Source organism: Aotus nancymaae, unplaced genomic scaffold, assembly GCF_030222135.1.
Source record: "Aotus nancymaae isolate 86718 unplaced genomic scaffold, 86718_ANA_hifiasm-v0.15.2.pri h1tg000040l, whole genome shotgun sequence".
In the NCBI taxonomy this organism is placed as follows: domain Eukaryota; kingdom Metazoa; phylum Chordata; class Mammalia; order Primates; family Aotidae; genus Aotus; species Aotus nancymaae.
The window spans coordinates 65,860,600-65,883,743 of record NW_026988454.1 but is presented as its reverse complement, the minus strand read 5'-3'; the positions used below and the strand labels follow the sequence as shown (position 1 = coordinate 65,883,743).

The following is a 23,144-nucleotide window of genomic DNA, read 5'->3' as shown; positions in this document are numbered from 1 at the left end:
ATAATTAGGTCATTAAAACACTTTCCTTAAAGTTACTGTATAAATATTAGATGAATCATGAATATTTTCTATAATGCAAATGCTGGGGTCAAATTAAATATCTTCTTTGTAAGGTCCTTACAGTAAAATATCTTTAACATGTTATCCATACTGAATTTGCCCCAGGAAAATGGATGACATAATTCTAGATGTTTTATTATGTGCCATATTCTTTGTTCAGTTTATGAAATATAAATCAAAATATTGTCACTCACAATGTGATCATAGAGAGTTGTCGTGAAATCGTTGACATTCAAGAGTTCGTGCCAGAAGAGAGAGAGGAATCTTGTGCAGTAAGGAATGATGGGAGCCCTCTGACCAATGCCTTCCCCTAAAAGGAAAAATCACTGTTCATTCTTATTGTGGTTGAAAAATTAGAACTGAGAAATCTGGTCTGCTCTTAAAATGTATGCCTTAAATAGGAAATGTCCATAGTCTTTTTTAGTATCCCCGCCAACACAAATAACACAGCCTTTCATTCATGAACTCTTGCTATACTATTCAGAGGGCATAATCTGTCTGCCACAAAATGTTTAGTAATAATTTTATATGATTTTTGTATCAAATGCATTAGAATAATAGAAATTGTTGAATAAATATATTGGCCATTTTTTAAAACTTGCAATTTAGCCAGTACACAGGTTTTCACATTTTTCCCCTTTAGCTCATTTTTCTTTAGATGATTCTTTCAGTTCCATGTAGCTCTACGTAGTGCTGTTCTTAGGCTACTTGGGAAATGTTGCACATAATTAACATCTACTCACACATAAGGTAGAAAAGTGACACATTTCATTATTCTCATTGTACAACCAGAAAAATGATACACAGAAATGTTAATTGATTTGTCTAACATTGAGATAAATGCAAAATTACCAGAGCCACAAAGAGACCCAGTGTCTAAATAATAAATTCAGGATTCTGGAATATACCAATTGGTCAGACTGTGTTCAGAGCACTGAACTCTCTAGTTACAGAAATAAAATAATCTCCATACCTACCTTTCCTACCTTTGGATATACCAATATCTAGTCATAGAAAGAAAATAATCTCCATACTTATCTTTGGATATACAGCTTTGGATACACCAACTTTTGGATATACCAATACATGTGATAAAATGACATGGCTATGAAGTTTAAAAGTCTGAGGCTGTTTTGGTCTCTAATCTCATTTTTGTGCTCATTTACAGATACTCTCAAAGGTAAATTTTAATTCTCTTCTGTTTCTCCTACTGCAAATCTCTTACTATCTTCAAATAAGTTTCTTCAGGGGAAGGATAAAATGATTCTTTAATATTGCTAAAAACAAAGAATTCAATATTATTTTAGAAGTGTTGTTATGATGGATTTTGAGAGAAACATCAGGAGTCAAATGAAAGTAAATTTTTCAAACCAGCAATAGTCATATATGATTAAAAGGTGAAAATATAAACACAATCTAAATGATTATGACAAAGTTAATGCAGTATTAAAATATTAAGGAGGGTGGAAAGCTCTGTCTCTTTTGAAGTAGTAGACCCGAAATTCATTTCATGACAAAAGAATGCATTGACTGGATCAGAAATGTTAATGTAAATTTTTAAGAATTTATTAAATGTTTATTTTCTCTTGACTTCATAGTCTTCTAAATTCTCAATGTGAATAATTTCTGTTATCAACTAGCTTATTTATTCAGCAAAAATCATTTTTAAAGGGTTTGTGTTAGAAGATTTTTTTTATATTCAAAAGACAATTAATTAGTGCAGTACTCAGGTATGGTCAATTGAGTGGTTATTTGGGATCTGGGTAAAAAGATAATTCAATCCTAAAAATATAAAAATAAATTGTAAGATAAACATAGTGATATTACTTTTATTTCTGGGTGAGTCAATATCATTTTCTTAATATATCAAACTCATTATATGTGAATGTAAATTGAATTAAAAAGGAATGATTTCTCTCAGCTGTCATGCATTATTTGAAAATAATCACAATTATCTGTTCATTTGAAGTTGTTATTTGATATGTAAAAAGTAATTAAGTGCTATGTCCAATCACTTTGTTAGGCACTGGGATTCGATTCATGGTACCAGATTCTATGAGCTAACAATCTATGAAGTTTTTGTGGAAAAGATGCAGTCCTGTGTAGATCTTGGTAAAAAGAACAGTGGAATTGTTAAAAATAAATAAATAAATAAATACTTAGAGATATCTATAATTTTATCTGAAAAGTTCTTTCTTTTGACACCTAGAACAGACACTACCTTGGGAGGAGAGAGAGTAATAGATTAATTAGTAATTACTTGTGGAATCTCAGGCTTGTATGAATTTCTTTGGGCCTAAGTTTTTCAAATCTGTAAAATTAGAAGTTGAGTCGGATTTCTAAATTTCTATTTGACTTTAAAATATCGTATTGGGGTATATTTTCACTTGGATGTGGGACATTTTGATTATATCAACAGCACTATTGTCTCATGCCTGCTAATAAATCAGAAACACAGTCTGGGAAGTATTGATTAGATTCAGGACATACCCAGGTCTTGGGAAAGAAGAATGTTGTTTAAATATATGAAGAAAGATAAATGCTAGTAGCCTAGGACTTCTAGCACCTAGGTGTGTGACCACTCTTGAGAGAAATGAAATTACTCTTGCAAGTAAGATTCCTGGAACATCATGAAGTAAAGTTACTTCCTCAGAATAAAGCTTTCATAGATTAAAAAAAAAAATTATCCATTCTTTGTTGACACTGACAGTATTATCTGTCTGAACGTTTTATCTCCTCTGCTAGATGTGTAAACTCCTGGAAAGACAATCCAGTATCAAACATAACTTTGCATCCTGTATAATACATGCCTTCTCTACTGCCTTCAACATAATAGGTGCTCAATAAATGCTATTGAATGAAGGATGCTAATACTAGCAGTTTTAAAATTTACATAAAGGAAAATTAGTGGGCTGGTATCATTAAGCTTAACCATCAACTGATATCCATTGGCTCAGTCTGTCTACTACTAGTATTAGCAGCTTCAGTTAGAGGTTGGAAATTTGGAAAAGGTGTAGACAAAAATGGGATTACTTTCAACCTTGAAGGAATAGGTCTTGGCCTTACTCATTCAAATGAAAAGGTTATTTGAAGAAATAAGGCAAGGCTATATTCAATTATGTATGAAGGTGTGCTATTATATGGACAAAGGTAAAATGTGGTTTATGTTAAATATTTTTGGAAATATTTGAGTTTTATGTCATATATATATTAACTAGATTAAATTAAAACTCTTACTAAAATCATGGGTTTTCAGCTCTCAACATGACTTTATATATATTAACTAGATTAAATTAAAACTCTTACTAAAATCATGGGTTTTCAGCTCTCAACATGCCTTTATATATATTATTTCACTTGTTCTCATTTGACTCTTACAAATATACAGAGAGGCAGGTAGATTAGATATTATCATTTTGATTTATGCTAGAACAAATCTGCAGCTCAGAGAAGTTAAGCACTCTTCCTGGGAATGCATGGTAATTAAATAGAACAAAAGTTTTCTGGCTTCCACTATGGTGTCCCTTACAATAGGCCACCTTGCCTGAAAGGGAGAAATGAAATCACTCCCAGTCTAAAAATTCTAGGTTCTCAAACAATATGTAATACATCCTTCAAGCACAATTCAATATTGTAACTGAATTAGACTTTTGGATCATATGTAGTTAGTATTAAAAAATTTTATATTTGTATGAACACATTAAAGGTACAAAACACATTTATAGCCATAATTATGAAGTCTCTTAATCTGAATTCATTTATGTAGAGTTCACTTGATTTTGAACTTTCAAGGATAAAATTGTGACAACAGTACATATTGTTATGCTGATGGGTTAATTTCCTCCTTCTACCTTTAAATGCTTTAAATTTGTCAAGGAAAGGCACTTTCTCTCCCTAGTATGCCTCCTATCTTCAAAAGAGGAGACAGAAGCCCATTGAGAGAGGTGGCTTGGCTGCACAGTGTGAGCTGTCCAAGCTAGCTGGAAGCAGTAGCTCTGGCAAAAAGAAAAACTGAGAATTTCAATTGCCAGCATGATCCTCCAAATGGAATTAACAAGAAACAGATAAAAAACTATAGGCCATAATTATATTCTGTCAAAAAGGATCCATAGGAGCAGACTTTTCCTGAACTTCTTTTTTTTTTTTTTTTTTTTTTTTTTTTTTGCTTAACCTATTTCTTCAGTGCTAGATTAGCAGATACTGAAATTATCTTCGCAGACTGCGCAAAATATGGAACGCTTCACGAATTTGCGTGTCATCCTTGCGCAGGGGCCATGCTAATCTTCTCTGTATCGTTCCAATTTTAGTATATGTGCTGCCGAAGCGAGCACTTTTCCTGAACTTCTAATCAAAAGAGAAGGAAACAACTAAAAGTATAATTTTTCCCTGTATCATTTTTTTTCTTGCCAATTTAGTGATTAGAAGAATTTGAGTGCACAAAGAAAATTACATACTACGTCAACAAAAACCAACTTCTGTCTACAAAGAGGAGGTAATATGGATGGATTTCTTCCTTTCTAATTATACAATAATCCTTAAAGGACATCTCACAAAAATAATTCACATAAGTAAAAAAATTCAGTGAATATTTGTGCAGATCTTCCAATGTACAAAACACTGATTGGGTGATCCAGTTCTGTCTCAAGAGTCTACTGTTTAGTGGAGCATGTACAGAATAAGTATAATGATAGAAAATGACAATCTTCATAGAGAGGTATAGGAAAGAAAGGAGGGGAAGTCAAAAGCAAGAGAGATTATTTCTAGTTGGAAGAAATTCAAGCACTTATAGTAATTAGATTTTGACTAGGTTTAAATGATCATACAATTTGAATATGTGGACATGGTGGAAGTATTATTAAAGTACTTTATGTGGAGGAAACAATGTGAAAACAGGATCCAGTGTGTGGCACAAAAATAATAAAAAAGTGTCATGGAATGTAAATAGTTTAGTTTGACCAGAGCATAGTGCATGTGAGGATTAGTGGAAAAGTGAGAATGGAAAGGTGGAAAAGTCAGCTACAGGCCAAAAGGAATTTGGATTTTATTATGTGGACAATGGAAATTACTAAGGTTCTCGAGCTGGGAATGAAATGATCAGAGCTGTGCTCTGGAAGATTAATCTTGTAGTGAATTGTAAAGTGTGCCAAAGGGAGAAGAGACTAGGAGGGGGAAATTCTAGTTAGGTGGTTATTGCAGTAGCCTAGAAAAATGATAATGCATGTCTGATTTAGGAGAGGTAGTAGGAATGGAAATAAGTAGATGAGTAAAATGTGCTGTTCGTCTGTTCAACTGTTATGTATTGGATACCATGTGCTCTGCTAGGCTTTGAAATAATATTGGTGAGCAAAGTAGAAATGGACTTTGCTTTCAGAAGGTTTATAATATAGTAGTGGGGAAAGAGATTATTCAAATAAACTCATAATTGCATCACTGTAAACACAAAATGGGCTATGAAGGGAAGACATTTGGCACTGGAAGAATATGTAGTGGAAGATCTATCACAGGGCCTGTGGAAATATAGGGAAGGCTTTCCTGAGAAATAACATTTGCCAGGAAATAGGAATGGCTGAAAATCAAATATGAAAGAGGGGAGGGAGTTGTGAAACAGCATTCTAGGCAGAAGAATAAGCATATCAAAAGCCTCAAGGTGAGAAAGAATCTGGTATTAAGTTCAAGGAACTTGGAGGAGATCAGTGAGATTGAGTCCAAGGAAGAGCAATGTGACATGAGAGTGAAACTGTAAATAGGGTTAAGATCATTCAAGGTCTGATAGGTCAAATGAAGCCTACATTAGTCTACAAGCATTGGACTTAAAACATGGGAGTGGTATTTTTACCATTGAGTTGTTTGATGAATGGATAAAGAAAATATGGTATATATACACAATGGAATAGTATTTGGTCATAAAAAAAATGAAATCATTATTTACAGCAACATGGATGGAACTGGAGGTCATTATGTTAAGTGAAATAAGCCAGGTACAGAAAGGCAAATAACACAAGTTCTCAGTCATGTGTAGGAGCTTAAAAAGTTGATCAATGAAGACAGAGAATAGAATGAGAGATACCAGAGGCTGCAAAGGGCATGTGGATGGTGAGGGAGTGGGTAAAGAGAGGTTGGTTAATGGGTACAAAAATATAGTTAGATTGAAATAAGTTCTAATGTTGGATAGCAGATGATGGTTAACAACAGTGTTTTGTATATTCAAAATAGCTAGAAGAGAGGACTTGAAATGTTATCAGCACATAGAAATGATAAATAAGGTGATGATATATATCCTAAATATTCTGACTACTTCATTACACATTTTATGCATGTAACAAATTATCACATGTACCCCATAAATATGCACAAATATCATGTATCAATAAAAAACATTGGAGATACAGTTTATTGTATTTAAACTGATTACTCTGACATGTATGGAGAATGATTTTGAGACAGGAAAAATTTGATCTTGGGAGACCATTAAGAGGCTACTACAGTGGTCCAGGTAGGAGGAAATTAGTTCTCCTGAACTAAATTAGTTTCAGGGGAAGAGATAGAAGTAAATTACATAAAATTTATTGAGAGACTGGTTGTAGAATTAGAGAAAGTGACTCCTTTGGTTCCTTTGTTGATTCATGAAAAATTATGGGGAAAATGATTATTTTGGTTTTAAGAAACCTGTACTTAAAATTGGCTTTGAGACATGTAAATTGAGAAATCTGGTAGACAGCTGGATATATAAGTCTGGAGCTGGAGATAATTTGGGAATCATCAGATGCATTATAACATGGGCAAGATAAAATCCCAGGCAAATCTATAAATGTCTAATGTATCTATAGAGTGCAAAGAGAAGAGGGGCTAAGCCTGACACTTGGAAATAGCAATATTTACTGGCCAACTTAGGGAGGGTAAGCCAGTAAAGAAGCTAGTAAGGAAGAGCCAGAGACTTTTGAAGAAAAACTAAGTGAGGGGCATCGTGAGAACAAAGGAAGGAGAATGTTTCAAAGAGAAAGGAGAGATCCACGGTGGTAAGTACAGTGTGTGGTCAAGTATAGCGAGGTCAAATAAGAAAAACACTGAAAATATCCATTGGATTAGATACTCAGATGCCATTGATGATTTTAGAGTGAGACACTTCAGTAATGTTATTGGGTCACAATGAAGCAAAATTTGATTGGAGAAGTTTGAGGAGAAATAAAGTCAACAGTGAGCATGAAAAACCCTCAGAAGTTTGAATATGAAGTAGATGAGATAAGGTGGTAGCTAGAAAGAGAAATGAAATAAAGATTTTTAAAAATAGAGTTGCCCACTTCAGAAAATAATGAGTCACTTTGTGATAAATCTTTTAAATTTATGATAATGTCTAAATATAGAAAAGTAAAATCTTGTACAAGCAAAGTAAGCAAATAGCCTATTTATGAGGGATGAGGTAGTGCATATAATTGAAGATTAAATTTTATTCAGGACTTTCTGAAAGCCAATACAAATCAGGAAAGACTATGGGTCATATAAGCCTCATTATTCAATATAATGCCTCCATGTATCCATATAAGTCTCTTTATCCAATAATAATAATCAAACTAGCCAATATTAATGAATATTACACATGTAGAATCTCATTTAGTCCTCATTAAAGCTCATTAAGTAGTTATTACTATAACTTTCATTTCCCAAATGCAGACACCTGGGCTAAATAGGGTAAGTAGCTTGGCTAATATTACCAAAGTAAGTGACAGAGGGATGCTTAGAACAAACTGGACACTCTGTCTCAGGGCCCACACTCTCACAATCATGCTATTCTGCCTTCATTTATACTGCTGCTTTGGGGAAGACAAAGTTCCTTCTGGCACTAAATTCCAAAACGAATTGGTCATATGGGATGTTATGTAGGGGACATTGAACAACATGATGGAGATTGTCTACATGCTTTAAGCAGTTGCAGTGGCCCTTGATTTTTTTTTTGACATCAATGAATGTGCCAGGTGGGTTGGAACTTTTAGCAGCTTCTTCCTGGTTCATGCCTGAAGAACCAGCTGATGGCAGCTGTGGCTCGCCTCCATCCTACTAAGAGAGTTTGCATAGGTTCTGCTTCCCACCCTCAACTTTAAGGCCCTTGCTTACTTGTTTAGAGGATTTTCAGCCTTGTCTCCTATAAAATGCTTCCCCTCTGCCAAGCTGCTTAGAATTATTTGTCTATTGAGATGGTCAGAATGTCTTTTTTGCTTTTTTAAATTACAAAAATAATACATGTTTCTTATATAAAATTTGGACAATTCAGACAAATTAAAAAATCAAAGATATTTGTAATCCTTTCACCCCTACATAACCATTGGTAGTGTAAGGTTTAAATGAAGCAACCAAGGTTCGAATGAGTCAACTAAGGCCAGTTATTGAAATAAAGAAATTTAATCAGCTCCTGGGTGAGGTTCTGCAGTCCGACAGGAGGGGCCGGAGAAGTCGCCCTTGACTCCTCTTGGATGTGGGATTTTATAGGAAGTGGAAGCATTTTGATTGGTTGTGGGGAAGCAGGACGTGGACGGGGCAAGCTGCCATTGGCAGGTAGGCGGGATTTCCGGTGAGCTGGCTGCCCAGGGGGAGTGGGACCTGGACAGGGCAGAATGGTATTGGGCAGGTTCTGGCTGGGCTTCTTTTAAATTTTGGCAGGGTTCTTCAATGGTTGGCTAGGTGCTGAGTACAGAGGCTAGTGTTGAGTGCAGATTTGCGTGCTGAATACAGAAGTGGGCGTGGAGTGGTGACGTGGTTTCTAGGCGTGGAGTGGGGTGGGCGTGTCTGAGCTCCCGGCAATGAGACCGGCCTTACAGGTAGCATTAAACATTCTTACTGTTTTCTGGATTTACATAGGTTTAACAAGTGTCTTTTGATTTAGGCTCTGTGTTACATTCTTGTCAATATTTACACAAATGAAATAACAGTCTAATGTTTTATAAGATGCTTTTTGCTTATATTTTTGGATAATTTCTTATGTCATTAAATATTTCTCTACAATGTATTTTGAAAAAGCTTAATAATATTTCATTAGAAAGGCAAACATTCTTATTTACCTAATTCTACATTGTTGGGCATCTAGGTTTTCTTCTTATTTTGACAGTTATAGATGTTGCTTTTATGAACAAAATTATACATAACTTTCTGTGCATAGGTCTAATTTTTTTCTTAGGAAAATTCCTGGAAGGTAGGTTATTGTGTTAAAATTAATTAAAAATTGGCTTTTATCAGGGCAGTGTGTCTTAGATTAAATGTAAATGCATGTAGTAAATAGCACAGTGCTTCGTACTTAATAGATGATCAGTAAATGATGATGATTATTATTCAAGAAAAGCAAACAAAAATTTATCATTGCACTTAGAGGGGTTATTAATATCAAATGGGTATAATTTTTTTAGTAATCTTTTTATTACCTAATTTTCTTACATAATTTCCCTGTTTCTTTATGGTATTCCTATTTGAAACTAATAATGAAGAATACTTCTCAGAGCTTTTTAATTTGGCAGGCACTGAACCAAGCATTTTTCTGTGCAGTATGCCATTCATGTTTATGCAATAGGCAGTTATTATATCCATTTTACGGATGTGGAAATGGAGACTGGCAGATGTTATTTATGTCCAGAGTTACATCGGTTGTAAGTGGCAGGGCCAGGCTTCAAAGCAGACACTCTAATGTTACTCTGCCCATTTCACCACTGCTCTGTGATGAGAGAGAAGGAAAGTAATATGAATATAAGATAATAATTTGCAAATTTATTTTCTATTAACTGAAAACCCAATGTTGACCTCAAAGTTAGGCAGTAACAGATTATCTATGACATGCCACATTATGTCATAGTCAAGTCATAATCTTTCTGTGTTTTCTCCCCTAACCCCACCTTTTAAAAATTCATTCCTAGCTTTCTCATGTTTTTCCTCCATTACTACTTTCAAATCTATTTTTATGAATAGGCCTAATAAATTATTTATTTAAAGTTTGCATGTGTTTGCAATTGTATTTTAATAGGAACTAATATTTTAAATTCACTCACACAAGTCTGATTAAGGCATTTTAAAGCTTAGTAAACTGGTGGGAAAGGAAATATAAGGGTCAGGGGAGACTTTCTGAAAGGACAGTAGGTAGGCACCCATAAACACTGCCTACTCAGAACACCAGCCTTTAATCTTGGGCTCATTTCTCTTTCTGTTTCCTCCCCTTCTTCCCTGACATCTTCTTTCAATTATTTCTTGAGAGCAGTTTAGAGAAAGTATCTTTAGGAAAGTAATAAGAATGAATGCATCAATGCTTTTGGAAGGAAGCAAAGTGACAGAAAGTGATGCTTGTATTTATTACTTTCCGTTCCTTCAAGCTTTTGGTTTTTAGCTTCAGGACTTTTGATCCACAGGAAGGGCATTGTGCTAGGCTGGTTCAAGTGAGGAATAATGGAGACAGACAACAGCAATGGGAGCACAGGGGCGAAGCAGCTACAAGTATTAGTAATCTTCACAATGTGTTTGTCTTAACTCTGTGCTGGCACATTGTGATTCACATGTAGACTATTCTTAATGGAAGAATCGCCTTGAATTAAAGGAGAATGTTTAAGAAAATGATGGATATACAAGATTTCTTCCCTCCTGCCAGCTGTGAAACTGATTGATCTTAAAGCTTTTGCTATGGTTATTATCTCAAGGAGAGAGACATGTGTGTAGGAGTGGAAATTATTCAAGGATATCATCTCTCTTGATTTTCTCATTTCCTTCTCAAGTGGGTGGAAGATAATTTTGTGAGGTTCAAAGATATGCAAGTGAGTCCCTGGTAATGTTAAAAAACATCCATGGACCATCTAAACCAACTTTTGAATTCTAGTATAACCAATCATCCAGTGAACCCAAAGAACTTCACTGGACAAAGGGGTCAAGTGGACAGTTTTGAAATGTTATCAGTAAAAGTTTTCTACCAAATATTGTAAACAGTTATTTGTTTACAATAGAGATTAGGCTCTGCAATAGCATAAACATCATGATATGTTTATGAACATATGTTGAAGATTCACTATTTCTGGGCTATATTTTGAGACCATGGATCTAACCAACTGAGCTAATTGGCCCAGGCTCATCACTGACTTTTCAGGGAAGGAAGGTGGCTATTAAAGAGAGGCTGAATTAAATTCTTGTTTTTGTTTTTTCACCCTTTAGAAGAGAACCATGTTCCACTTAGAGCCTTACTTTTGTATATTTGTTTGTAGAATTGAAGAATTTGAGGAAGATAGACTTGCTTCTTTTTTTCAGCCCCATAACAAATTAAACAACAGGAAGTAAAATTCTTTCAATTCCAACTGTATAGTGTTTATATTCCCATTCTGAACAACTATGTTCACTTTTCAAGAATGTCAATCAAAAGAAGGAGTGAAGTAGTCGGCATCTCTAAAACGTGACTAGTAAAGCTTGCTTTTATAGCTTTACAAGTGATCTTCCAGGTGTAAAGTCTACTTCCTCCACACATTCCCACCCTCTGAAACCTGTAATTACAGTTGTAGTAAAGAAGCACTCCATTCTTAATCTCATTATCACAGTGGGATTGAGGATTGTTTATACAAAATGGTGAGGTCTACTATGAGCCCTAGAGTCAAGAAATCCTTTCAATTCTTCGATATTCTTTTATTAGATAGGCTTTGGGGTATTTTTGAAGAAATATGAAATTTCAGAGAAACAAAGCTTCTGGAACAAAGTATTTGTATGCAAAAAAAGTATAGTGTAAACAAAAAGAACATTTAAAATGGTGTAGAAATGAAGCTGTTTGGGTCTCCTCTACTGACACCCACACAGATCCCCGACTCTTGAGCATATCCATCCATGTCCCAACCTGGACACAGGGAAATATGTTTGTAAATTCTTGCCAAGCAAAAGCAGGAGAAGGGAGCCATCTGGTGTGGGAGGTGCATACCAGTTAAGTGTATCAGGAAGCAGGTGGCTGAGCTGCAGGAGGTTTCCAGGCTGAGAACTAAAAAAAACTGCAGACTTCATTGGTATGATGGACACTGAGGTATCAAAACAAGAGAAAGAAGCTTACCGAACTGGGAGAAAGAATTTAAGAAGGAGAAAAGGCTCCTTTTGCTCTGTTTTCACTTTGGCTAGCATTCAGTTCCATTCTGCAAGCATTTATTGAGTGCCTACCACATATAAGACACTGGGTCTTTTGGGAAATAAATAAGACAAAATGTCATGGAAGAGAAGGAAGAGTAATTCTTCAGGGAAGAAACAATTCTAATGGGCATGATGCCTCATAACTCCCTAAATACCTGTGAGACCGTGGAAGGCACTGTGCAAAGTCATTTTGAAACTGTTTTTCTTCTTTTTCAGGACGTAGCAATGTAAATACAGGACTCAAACTACATTACAGGATTGTTTTCGAAAGAGGGATATTCACTATCTTTTCAACACACATGTGTTCTCTCAGGCCATGACCTCTCTCTCTGTTTCTCTCTCACACACACATCCCTCCTTCTCAAATACAATTTATTTTAACCTTTTAAAATTTTGTTACTGATAGCTGGTGAAAAGTAAGGTTACAATAACAGCATAGAATAAATATAGAAAATGTATAAATTTATATTTTTCTATAACTACAGAAAAAATTAATTGGAATGAGAAATCCCTTTATTTAATGTATGAAGAAGTAAAAGATCAGAGAAATTAAATGACTTTCCCAAGGTCATACAACTCATTAGATGTAAACTGGGGAAAAATTATTTCACATGCTCTTTAATCTAGACGTTATAAAATGACAATGTATTGCCTCTTGCATATGAGAAAACAAAATACATTTTGTTGGAACATGTGGGTGAGCTCCATCTTACTAAGGCTCAACCTATTCCATTCTTGCTGAAATTGTTGCCCTTCTACTATACATATGCTTCTTATAAATTAATCATTATTTTTGAAAATATATGTGACTTTTATTCCATAGTTATTCAGTGAAACTTTAGCTTGTTTTTTGATTGTTGTTTCACATTCTGCTAACAGATTAATTTTTTTGATTATTTTCTAAATTAGCTATTTATTCACAGATAAGCCTTCTTAAAGTATATTTTGGCTGAGGCTATAACATCAGGATTATTGCAGTTTAGTGTTAAAATATATTATGAAAGATTATTTTTGCACAATATTCTCCCAAAATACAGCATCATGCCTCAGCCCCACATCACTTAATTCCTAGGCTATCTCATACAATGAGTTATGCTTAGTTCTTGGGAAGTGCTACTTTAAAGGAGATCAGAAAGAAACAGTATTCTTGATTGTATTTCTCAGGAAAGAATCTCCTCTATTCAAATCTATATTTCTTTAGTATAGAAGCTTCATTTTTTTTTTTTTTTTTTTTTTTTAGTGATTTATGTATGGCAAGCTGGGGGAAGATACCAGAGAGCATATTTTTTTAATGTGATGGCAAGAATGTTTATGCTTGGTTTTGGAGATAATTGTAAAACATATATTTTCTTCTTACAATAGCAGAATTTTATCAGAAAAAAGTGACAGAAACCCTAAGGAGATGTAGTCAGTGTTTCAAGAATGAATTAATTAGTTAGAAAAGATCTGCTCTTGCTTTGCATTTTATTTATAACTTGTTCTTACAAAGACACATTAGAAGAAACACTCCTTTCTGGCAATATGCTGGGTAACTGTAATAACATGAAGACACTGTCTTCCTGATATGGTATATTAATAAAGAGTATGTAGTGCCCTGGTGAAAATAATGCCATTTGTTTCAGTTGCCTGACCCTTCCTGTTCTTTTGTTCTGTTTGTTATAACTTTGCTTTGGGTCTACCAACCAAAGGCTAGAATTCTTTATACATAGGTACTTTTATGTTAGAGTTAAGGTTTTACAAACAATTCTGTGAAATATACTCTCTGCTCCCCTAGTGGATAACATTCATTGAATGCTTTATAGTAAAGGCACTGTGCTAAGTGCCTTATAGCATAATATCATTTATAATCCACCCAACAACCTAGAAGACACTACTTTTATTATCTCCATTTTACAGATGAGAAACCTGGTGCTCAGAAAGATGAAGTTAATTGCTAAGGTTACCCAACCAGTAAGTGGGAAAATTGAAAGTTGAGTCCAGATCCATCATACTCAGGGGTTATGTTCTCTGTCTCTGTGCTCTGGTGCTGCAACACAGATTTGGACTCTTTATATTAGCTCCTTGACTAGTAAATTGGGAACCAGCAATGCGCTTCATGATTGGTCTCCATTGTCAATGGGGCACATATAAATGGATTTTACATAGCAGAAGGAAGATAAAATTTTACACAAGCACAGAAGAGACATTTAGCTCATCAAGTGACTTGACCAAAGGTGGTAAGCAGACACGCAATGTTAGCATCCCCTGGGGGCCATTAGAAATGTAGGCTCTTTGCCCTATCCCTGAGTTCATCAATCAAAATCTAGCTTGATGGTTTACACATACATGAACCAAAGAGTTATGCGTGTCTCAACCAGGGTCTTTTAGGACTGTGGAGAGCCTGAAATGTTCAATGACAGAAGTTCAGGTTTGATGTTTTTTCTTTCATTGTGAGCTTTTGCTAAATCTAAGATTCCAATAGTTCATTTGATATATAAATTTTGCTGCTTATAGACAGCTGAAAACCATGGATCTATATCTGATCATGAAGCTTATGCATGAGGAGAGTGAAGTTCAATGAATGACTTGCCCAAAGTATATTGTTGACATATCTAAAACTAGAACCTAGACCTCAGCTTTCTTGCTTTTTTGATTAAAAACATTTGAGCACCATGTTATGTAAAATGGGGAATGAGTTTAGAATCAGGAGACCAAGGTTCTAATCCTGGATCTGCTTAGAATCAGCTGGCTCACCCAAATTAAACAATTTAATTTCTCTTTGATTAAGGTTCTGTGGCTATAGAAATTAGAGTGGCGGTATGTATAATCTTTGTTTATCTCTAACTTTTATATTTGGTGATGTATATATTGTTACCCAATTCCATATATATATATATATATATATATATATATATATGACAGGGTCTTACTTGGTCACTTGGGTTGGTGTACAGTGGCACAATCCTGGCTCACCACAGATTTAAACTCCTGGGCTCCAGTCATCCTTCTGCCTCAGCCTCCCATAAAACTGGGAATACAGGTGTGTGCCACCATGCTCAGTTGATTAAAAAATTTTTTTGTAGAGAGGAGGTCTCACTATGTTGCCCAGCCCTAAAATATCTTATTTTTAAAACAAGATTAAAACTAATATAAAAATAATGCCATGGTAACAGTAAATTAAGTATAGCAGAAGGTCTAAAGAAAAATTAAAAATCTCTTTCCTGCTTCTGCCACTGGCCTGTGCCACATAAGCAAGCATTATTGGTTTCTAGTTTTCACTTCTAGTGATTACCATTCAAATAGTATCTTGTGGCTCAATTTCTAGGTTTACAACTAGATAATATGAATGCCCTTTATAAAAGATGAAGAATTGATTCCATTTATACAACCAGCAAATCCTTCTCATTTTTTATGTCTTATTTTTAGTTTTTCCAGTAGTTATCTTTGTGACTTTAAATACCACACTCTCCATTTTTTTTATTTAGCCACTTTATAGTATATCTTTTGATATTTTCCAACTCTTCTACTGTTATCATCTGTATAATGTGATATGGAAGGGGGACAGGGAAGTACTGGGAGGAGAATTCTTGGGCAGGTCCCTGGCTAGGGCTCCACCCCCAGGCCTGTGCCCATGGACCTGGGTGAGGACATGCACACCTATCTTTGTGCCCAAATGTTATATTTCCCAAGACCATTCTAGACTGCCATGCCCCCATCCTGTACCTATAAAAACCCTGAAACCCTAGCAGACAAACACACAGGTGGGTGGATGTCAAGAGGACATCAGGAGTACACAGACAGACACTGGCAAGCTGGCAAGCCATCGACTGGTGGAACAAGGTGGAGTTTGGCTGGGGTAGTTGGAAGTTTTAAGATACCATTTGTCATGACTTGCTATATAGTAATAGAAAACTAAGAAAAGTAATTTTATGTCACTAAATTTGTGTCAACAGAGAAGGAACTTTCAAATATTTAGGTGTTTTCTTCTTAATTGCTTTATTTACTTTTAGTAGGACCTGAGATGCAGTGGGTTAAGTTAATCAAACAGCTTAGTTCCTGACAGATTATTGTTCTTGGTCTGTACATAAACTTCCTCTTATTTATTGATTGATTTTTAAAAATTATACTTTAAGTTCTAGGGTACATGTACAGAACATGCTGGTTTGTTACATAGGTGTACATGTGCCATGGTGGTTTGCTGCATCCATCCCCCATCATCTAGGTATTTCTCCTAATGCTATCCCTCCCCAATCCCTCAACTCCCTACTATTCCTCCCCTAGTCCCCACGCCCCACGACAATCCCTGGTGTGTGATGTACCCCTCCCTGTGTCCATGTGTTCTCATTGTTCAACACCCACTTATGAGTGAGAACATGCAGTGTTTGATTTTCTGTTCTTGTATCAGTTTGCTGAGAATGATGGTTTCCAGCTTCATTCACGTTCCTGCAAAGGACAATGAACTCATCCAATTGAATAAATTATGTTTTTCCACTTCTTACTTTTCAGTTTATGTATGTTTATACAGGAAGTGGTTTTCCTGAAGGCAGCATATAGTTGGGTCTTTTTTTTTTTTTTTTAATCCATTCAGACTTTTAATTAAGAAAATGAGACCATTTACATTCAATGTTATTGTTATGTAAGGACTCACTACTGCCATTTTATTGCCTGTTTTCCAGTTGTTTTGAGAATCCTATCTTTCTTTCTTACTGTCTTCCTTTGTGGTTTAGTGATTTTTCTCTGGTACTGTATTTTAATTTGTTGCTTTTTTATTTGTAGTTAATGTATTAAAGATTTTTGTATTGTGATTACCCATGAGGCTTACAAAAATATCTTATAGGGATAAAACATTATTTTAAAGAGTTGACAACTTATGTTAGAACCCAAACAAAATAATAGAAACAAAGGCCAAAAAACATGCAAAAATTCTATACTTTAACTTCACTTCCCCCATTTTGACAGTTGTGTCAATTTACATACTTTTACATTACCTATTTCTTAACTGGTTGCTATAGGTATTATTGTTCTTGACAGATTTGTCTTTTGAGTTTCATACTAAAGTTATGAATGAATTACTCCATGATTATGAGACTGGGTTCTGGGATGTGGGGGAGGCTCAGCTCTGCGATAGGATGTGTTCTTTTCCTATATTAAAGATCCTTTTATAAATTCTTGTCTAGCTACCCTTTTTGCCTCTAGGTCAGCTTGGCGATTGCCCTCTGCTACCTTCTGATCTCCATTCTGGTGACCCTGACAGTGTAAGACTACTACCTCTTTTACTTCTTGGACAGCTTGTAATAAGTCTAAAATTTCCTTATGATATTTTATGGGAGTTCCTGCTGAGGTTAGGAACTCTCTTTCCTTTTCCTAATTTTAGAGCTTGAGTGAGGGTTACCAGTTCTGCCAGCTGGGCACTAGTGCCAGGAGGAAGGGAATTGCTTTCAAGCACTGTTTGATCACTGACTACTGCATATCCTAGTTTTCAAACTCCATTTTCCATAAAGGAACTTCCGTCAGTATATAGGTTAAGATCAGGATTGGCTAGAGGAGTATCTAAGAGATTCTCTCAAGCCACATAGTTCTGAGCTATAATCTGCTGACAGTCATTTTCTGTGTCTGTTCCTTCCTCAGGAAGAAAAGTATCTGGATTGAGGGCTGCACATGTGTGCAGCTGAAGTACAGGCCCTTTGAGCACTAAGGCTTGATATTTGAGTAGGCAACTGTCAGACAACCATAAGCCTCCTTTAGAGGCCAGAATTCCAGCTATGTCATGTGAAGTCCATACTGTTAGATCTTTCCCTTACACTATTTTAACTGCCTCTCAGACCAGTATAGCCACTGCAGCTACGACTCAAAAGCAGTGTTGCCAGCCTTTCACTACTGCATCAATTTCCTTACTTAGATATGCCTCCGGTTGTGGTGTGGTCCCCTGAGCCTGGGTGAGAACCCACAGTGCCACTCCTGACTTCTCTGTAACATACAGGGAGAAGTCATTCCCTATAGGAGGGCTTAGAGCTGGAGCCTGCAGTAGTGCCTGCTTCAGGGTCTGAAAATGCGGCCTCAGCTATAGGGTCCCATAGTACTAGATAGGTGTTAGCTTTTTGGGTTTCCTTAATCAGAGTGTACAGAGGTTTTGCTATTTCACCATATCTGGGAATCCACAATTGTCAAAAATCAGTTATTCCCAAGAATCCCTGTAACTGTTTTAATGTCTTTGGATGGGGGAAGGCCAGCAGGGGTTGGAAACCTCCCTTATCTAGGGCCTGAGCACCCTTAGATAAGACCAGCCCTAGGTATTTTACCTCTTGTCTACAAAGTTGGGCCTTTGGTTTGGAAACTTTATATCCACAGGCAGCAAGAAAGTTTAGGAGGTCCTGAGTGGCCTGCTGACACTGGGTTTCTAAGTTTGCAGTTTAAAGTCATCCAGATACTGAAGAATGAGGGTACCTGGATGTGAAAAATTACTAAGGTCCTGAGCTAGAGCCTGGCTAAACAGGTAGGGGCTATCTTGAAAGCCCTGGGGTAACACTGTCCAGGTGAACTGAGAAATCTGGTCTAAAGGATCTTCAAAGGCAAACAGAAACAGAGAGAGTCAGGATGTAATGATACACAGAAAAAGGCATCCTTAAGGTCCAGGACTGTAAACTATTGTGCTTGTCCATTAAGTTTCTGCATTACTAAAATTGGAGTATTACAAGGGCTGTTACAGGACTTCACTAGATCCTGAGCTTTTAAGTCCTTCACAATATCCTGTAGCCCCTTTTTGGCTTCCGGTCTTAAGGGGTACTGTCTTTGGTAAGGAAAAGAGGTGGGATCCTTTAGCCTTATTCAAATTGGGCATGCATTCTTTGCATGCCCAATTTGTCTGTCCATTGCCCAAACCTCGGGATTAATCCCTTCATGAAATAAAGGGGAGCAGAGAGGGATTTCCTCCCTGATGAGGTTTCTATAAATAATGGCTCCTGCTCTGGCTAGCAGGTCCCACCCTACTAAGGGAGTGGGACTTTCTGGCATGATGAGGAAGGCATGGAGAAGAGTATGTCTCCCCAGTTACAGCTTAGGGGCTGGGAGAAATATCAGGAGACTGCTCGTCCTAGGACTCCTTGGATAGTTACAGATTTAGAGGACAACTGTCCAGGGCGGAAGAGTAAAACAGAGAAGGCTGTGCCAGTGTCCAGGAGATCAACTTCCTGGCCCTCTATGGTCAGCTTTACCTGGGGCTCTGTGAGGGTGATTATGGATGCTGGCGCTTGCCTCAGACTCCCTTAGTCCTGCAGTTGGGTCATCTGATTAGACAACTCAGGCCCTGGGAACCTTCATCCCCTGGGACAGTGGGCTTTCCAGTGAACCCCTTGGCACAGTGGGCAAGAATAAGGTGGTTGTCCATTACTCTGGGGATGATTTCTTATAAAATGTCCTTTCAGACTGCATTGGTAACAAGCTCTGCCAGACTGGCGACTAACCCGAGACTTTCCCTCATTTGAGCCCCTGGGGTCTGCTTGCCTGAAGGCCATGACTAAGTCTGCAGCTTTTCTCTGGTCTCATCTATGCCTTTCAGCCTGTTCCTCCTGGTCTCTATTATAAAACTGAGGTTGCCAGGTTCAGTATTGATTCTAGACTTTGTTCTGGCCCCAGGGCCAGCTTCTGGAGCTTCCTCCTAATATCTCCTGCTGACTGCATAATAAACTTGTCCTTTAGTGTTAACTGACCCGCAATGGAGTCTGGTGACAGGGTAGTGTACTTTCTTAAGGCCTCCTGCAATTGCTTAAGGAAAGCTGTTGGGTTTTCTTCCTTTCCTTGAGTTATGGTGGAGAACATTGCATAGTTCATGGGCTTCTTCCTAGTTCGCCTTAATACCTCAAGTATTAAGTATTAATTAAGTATTAAGTATTAAGGTCAATAAATGCCTATGGCTCTAGTCCCCTTGTTCTGAGTCAGGATCTCAGTGAAGGTCCATGCTAGGGACTGCTTGTCTTCCTGTAGGAAATTTATCCTTTTCTTCTGGTGTCATTAGGTCATGTACTTGACTAAGGTATTAGGTGTCTCCAAACTCTTGAGCTGCTGCTAGAGCAGTCTCTCTCTGATTGCTGGTTAGGGTTTGATTAAGCAATAGCATGATATCTTTCCAGTCTAATTTGAATGATTGGCTATTCTATGTTCTCTGCAGTTTGCATGAATTTTAGAATCAGTATGTGAAATTCTACAAGAAAACCTTCCAGAACTTTGATGGGATGGTATTTAATATACAGATCAATTTGTAGTAACTGGCATTGTAACAAAATTGAGAGTTTCAATTCATGAACACAGTAAAGCTCTCATTTATGTAGGTCTTTATTTCTTTCAATAGTGTTTTATAATTTTTATTGTATAGCCCTTATAAACCTTTTGTCCAGACTTTCTCGAAGTATTTTTTTGATATTATTTCAAAGTCTTCAATTACTAATTGTTAATTATTAATGTACAAAAAATATGATTGACTTATAGGTACTGACATTGAATCCAGGACATTGCTAACTCATGTCTTAGTTCTAGGCATTTTCTTCTACATTACATAGTATTTTCTTCATACACCCTCATGTTGTATGTAAATAAAGACGGTTTAACTTCTTGCTTTCCAATCTAGCTGCCATTTTTTTTCTGTTTCTTGCTTAATTTTACACTCTAGAACCTCCAGTACAATGTTGAATGAAAGTGATGAGAGAATGGATGTCCTTGCCTTGTTTCTAATCTCAGGTTGCATGTAGGGGGAGTGCTTGCTGCACAGTCATGTCTTTCCCAATTCCTCCTATCCATGGCTAATGGCCAGACCTGAACACAATGAAGCATTTATAAATAAAATTCCTTGTTTTTTCCCCAGCAATTTAATAAAGTTTTGGGTTTAGCTCAAGTAAGATTACTACATGCACTGTATTGCTGGATGTAATTATACATATATTATATTTATATATGATTTTATAAATATATATAACATATTTTCATATATATTCATATATAAATATTTTATATATAAAATCATATATAAATATAATTATATATAAATCATATTTATTATATATTTATAAATATATAATATATATTTATGTATATTTATAATTATATAATATATATTATATAATATATAAGTATATATTTATGTATTATTTATATATTTAAATATATATAAATATATAATATAAGTTATAATATAATATAAAAATATGTATATTTATCTAAATCATAGATATAATTACATCTAAATATATATATTTATATATCAAAAATATATATGAATATACATATCCATATATATTTATATATGAAATCATATATATTCATATATATAATTCTATATAAATATAGATATGTAATTATATTTAAATATAGATTTATATATAATTATATATATTAAATATATATAATTATACAATTATATGTAAAGCTATGTTTATATATGATTATATATATGGTTTATACATGAATATTTATATGATTTTATATGATTATAAATATATATATGATTATATATATGAGAAATATATATGTAAATATGTTCCAGTTCCCAATTAAAAAATGTATTATATATTTATATAATCATATATATTTTATTTATATATAAAAATATTTATATTCATATTAAAATATTTATTTATTTATAGTCATATATATATTTGTATAATCATATATATTTTTTATAAATTGGGAACTGGAACATATTTTTTTATGAGGTATAGTAAACCTTTAAGTCCAAATTTTAACTATGTACATATAATCTATATATATGATGTTTAAAAAGATTAAAGTTTTAACAACATCTTTTTTTTTTTTTTGAGATGAAGTTTTGCTTTTGTTGCCCAGGTTGGAGTGCAATGATGAGATCTCTGCTCACTGCAATCTCCGCCTCCTGGGTTCAATAGATTCTCCTGCTTCAGCCTCCCGAATAGCTGCAATTACAGGTGCACACCACCATGCCCAGCTAATTTTTATTTATTTATTTATTTATTTATTTGTTTATTTTAGTAGAGACAAGTTTTTGCTATGTTGGCCAGGCTGGTCTCGAACTCCTGTCCTCAGGTGATCCACCCACTTCAGCCTCCCAAAGTGAAAGTGCTTAGATTACAGACGTAAGCCATTGTGCCCATCTAAAAACATCTTAACTCCACAGTCTCAGCACTGGATGGATCCTTTGGTTATCCTACTATGTAAAGCAGAGATTCTGTAAGGTGCAGAACCCCCTAGGCACACTAGAAGGATAGATGATACTTTGTTGTCTTGGAGGAGTTTTGGCTTCATTTTACTGTAATCTAGATTTCTCTACTTCTAACAATAAATTTTCCGAGTGACAGGAAGGGACCGCTCACTCACTCCAGTGTGCAGTGAAGATAAGTAAGGGAATGTAATCAATTAAGTCAGGAAGTAGAGGTTTCAGGGGGCAGATTAGGTCCCGTTGTCCATCTGAGTCCTGGAATCTGGCTTGACATGATGGTTTTAGAGTAGGGTCAGATAGAGGGCCTAATAAATGTCCGTGCCCTTAGTAAACTTTTATTGTCAAAAAATTGCTCTAATTATATATCTGGGCAATGATTACCAATAGATACCAAAACAATTAGGTGAAAGGTTGAAGGGGGAGCTTTTTTATGGTAGGATCAGGTAGTATCTCCATGGGCCCACAGTTAACTGAATCCTGGGAGCAGAGACCTGGACCGAATCATGTCTTTGTCATTAAGGACTTTATAAACTTAGGAAGGGGTGGCGGTGGATGTAGTTTGGTAAAACATGTAATTAGGTATGTGCAGTAAATTACAATTGGCATAAATAAAACTGTACATGGTATGAGAGTGAAAGGAAAAGGAGAGGATGACCAAATGTCCTAGCAAGGACAAAATAACTCAGAGAGCTGGTGTGTGGCCTGGGTTGAGTGATGAGAAGCATGCAGGCCCCGCAGGCAGCCAAGCATAATCTTCATTGCACACTCTCATGACACACTGTACTTTTCTTCTGTAGCACTAACAAAT

At 35.6% G+C, this 23,144-nt stretch overlaps 1 long non-coding RNA gene and 1 other non-coding gene across 2 annotated transcripts in view; one reads left to right on the top strand and one right to left on the bottom strand.

The window, feature by feature from the left end:
* LOC105707429 (uncharacterized) overlaps window positions 1-23,144 on the top strand; it is a 120,141-nt gene that overhangs the window by 42,550 nt on the left and 54,447 nt on the right. The gene's annotated exons all lie outside the window — the stretch shown is intronic.
* Window positions 4,285-4,391, bottom strand: LOC135268470 (U6 spliceosomal RNA). Its single transcript, XR_010336788.1, has one exon. It is a non-coding gene; the product is annotated as a U6 spliceosomal RNA (small nuclear RNA).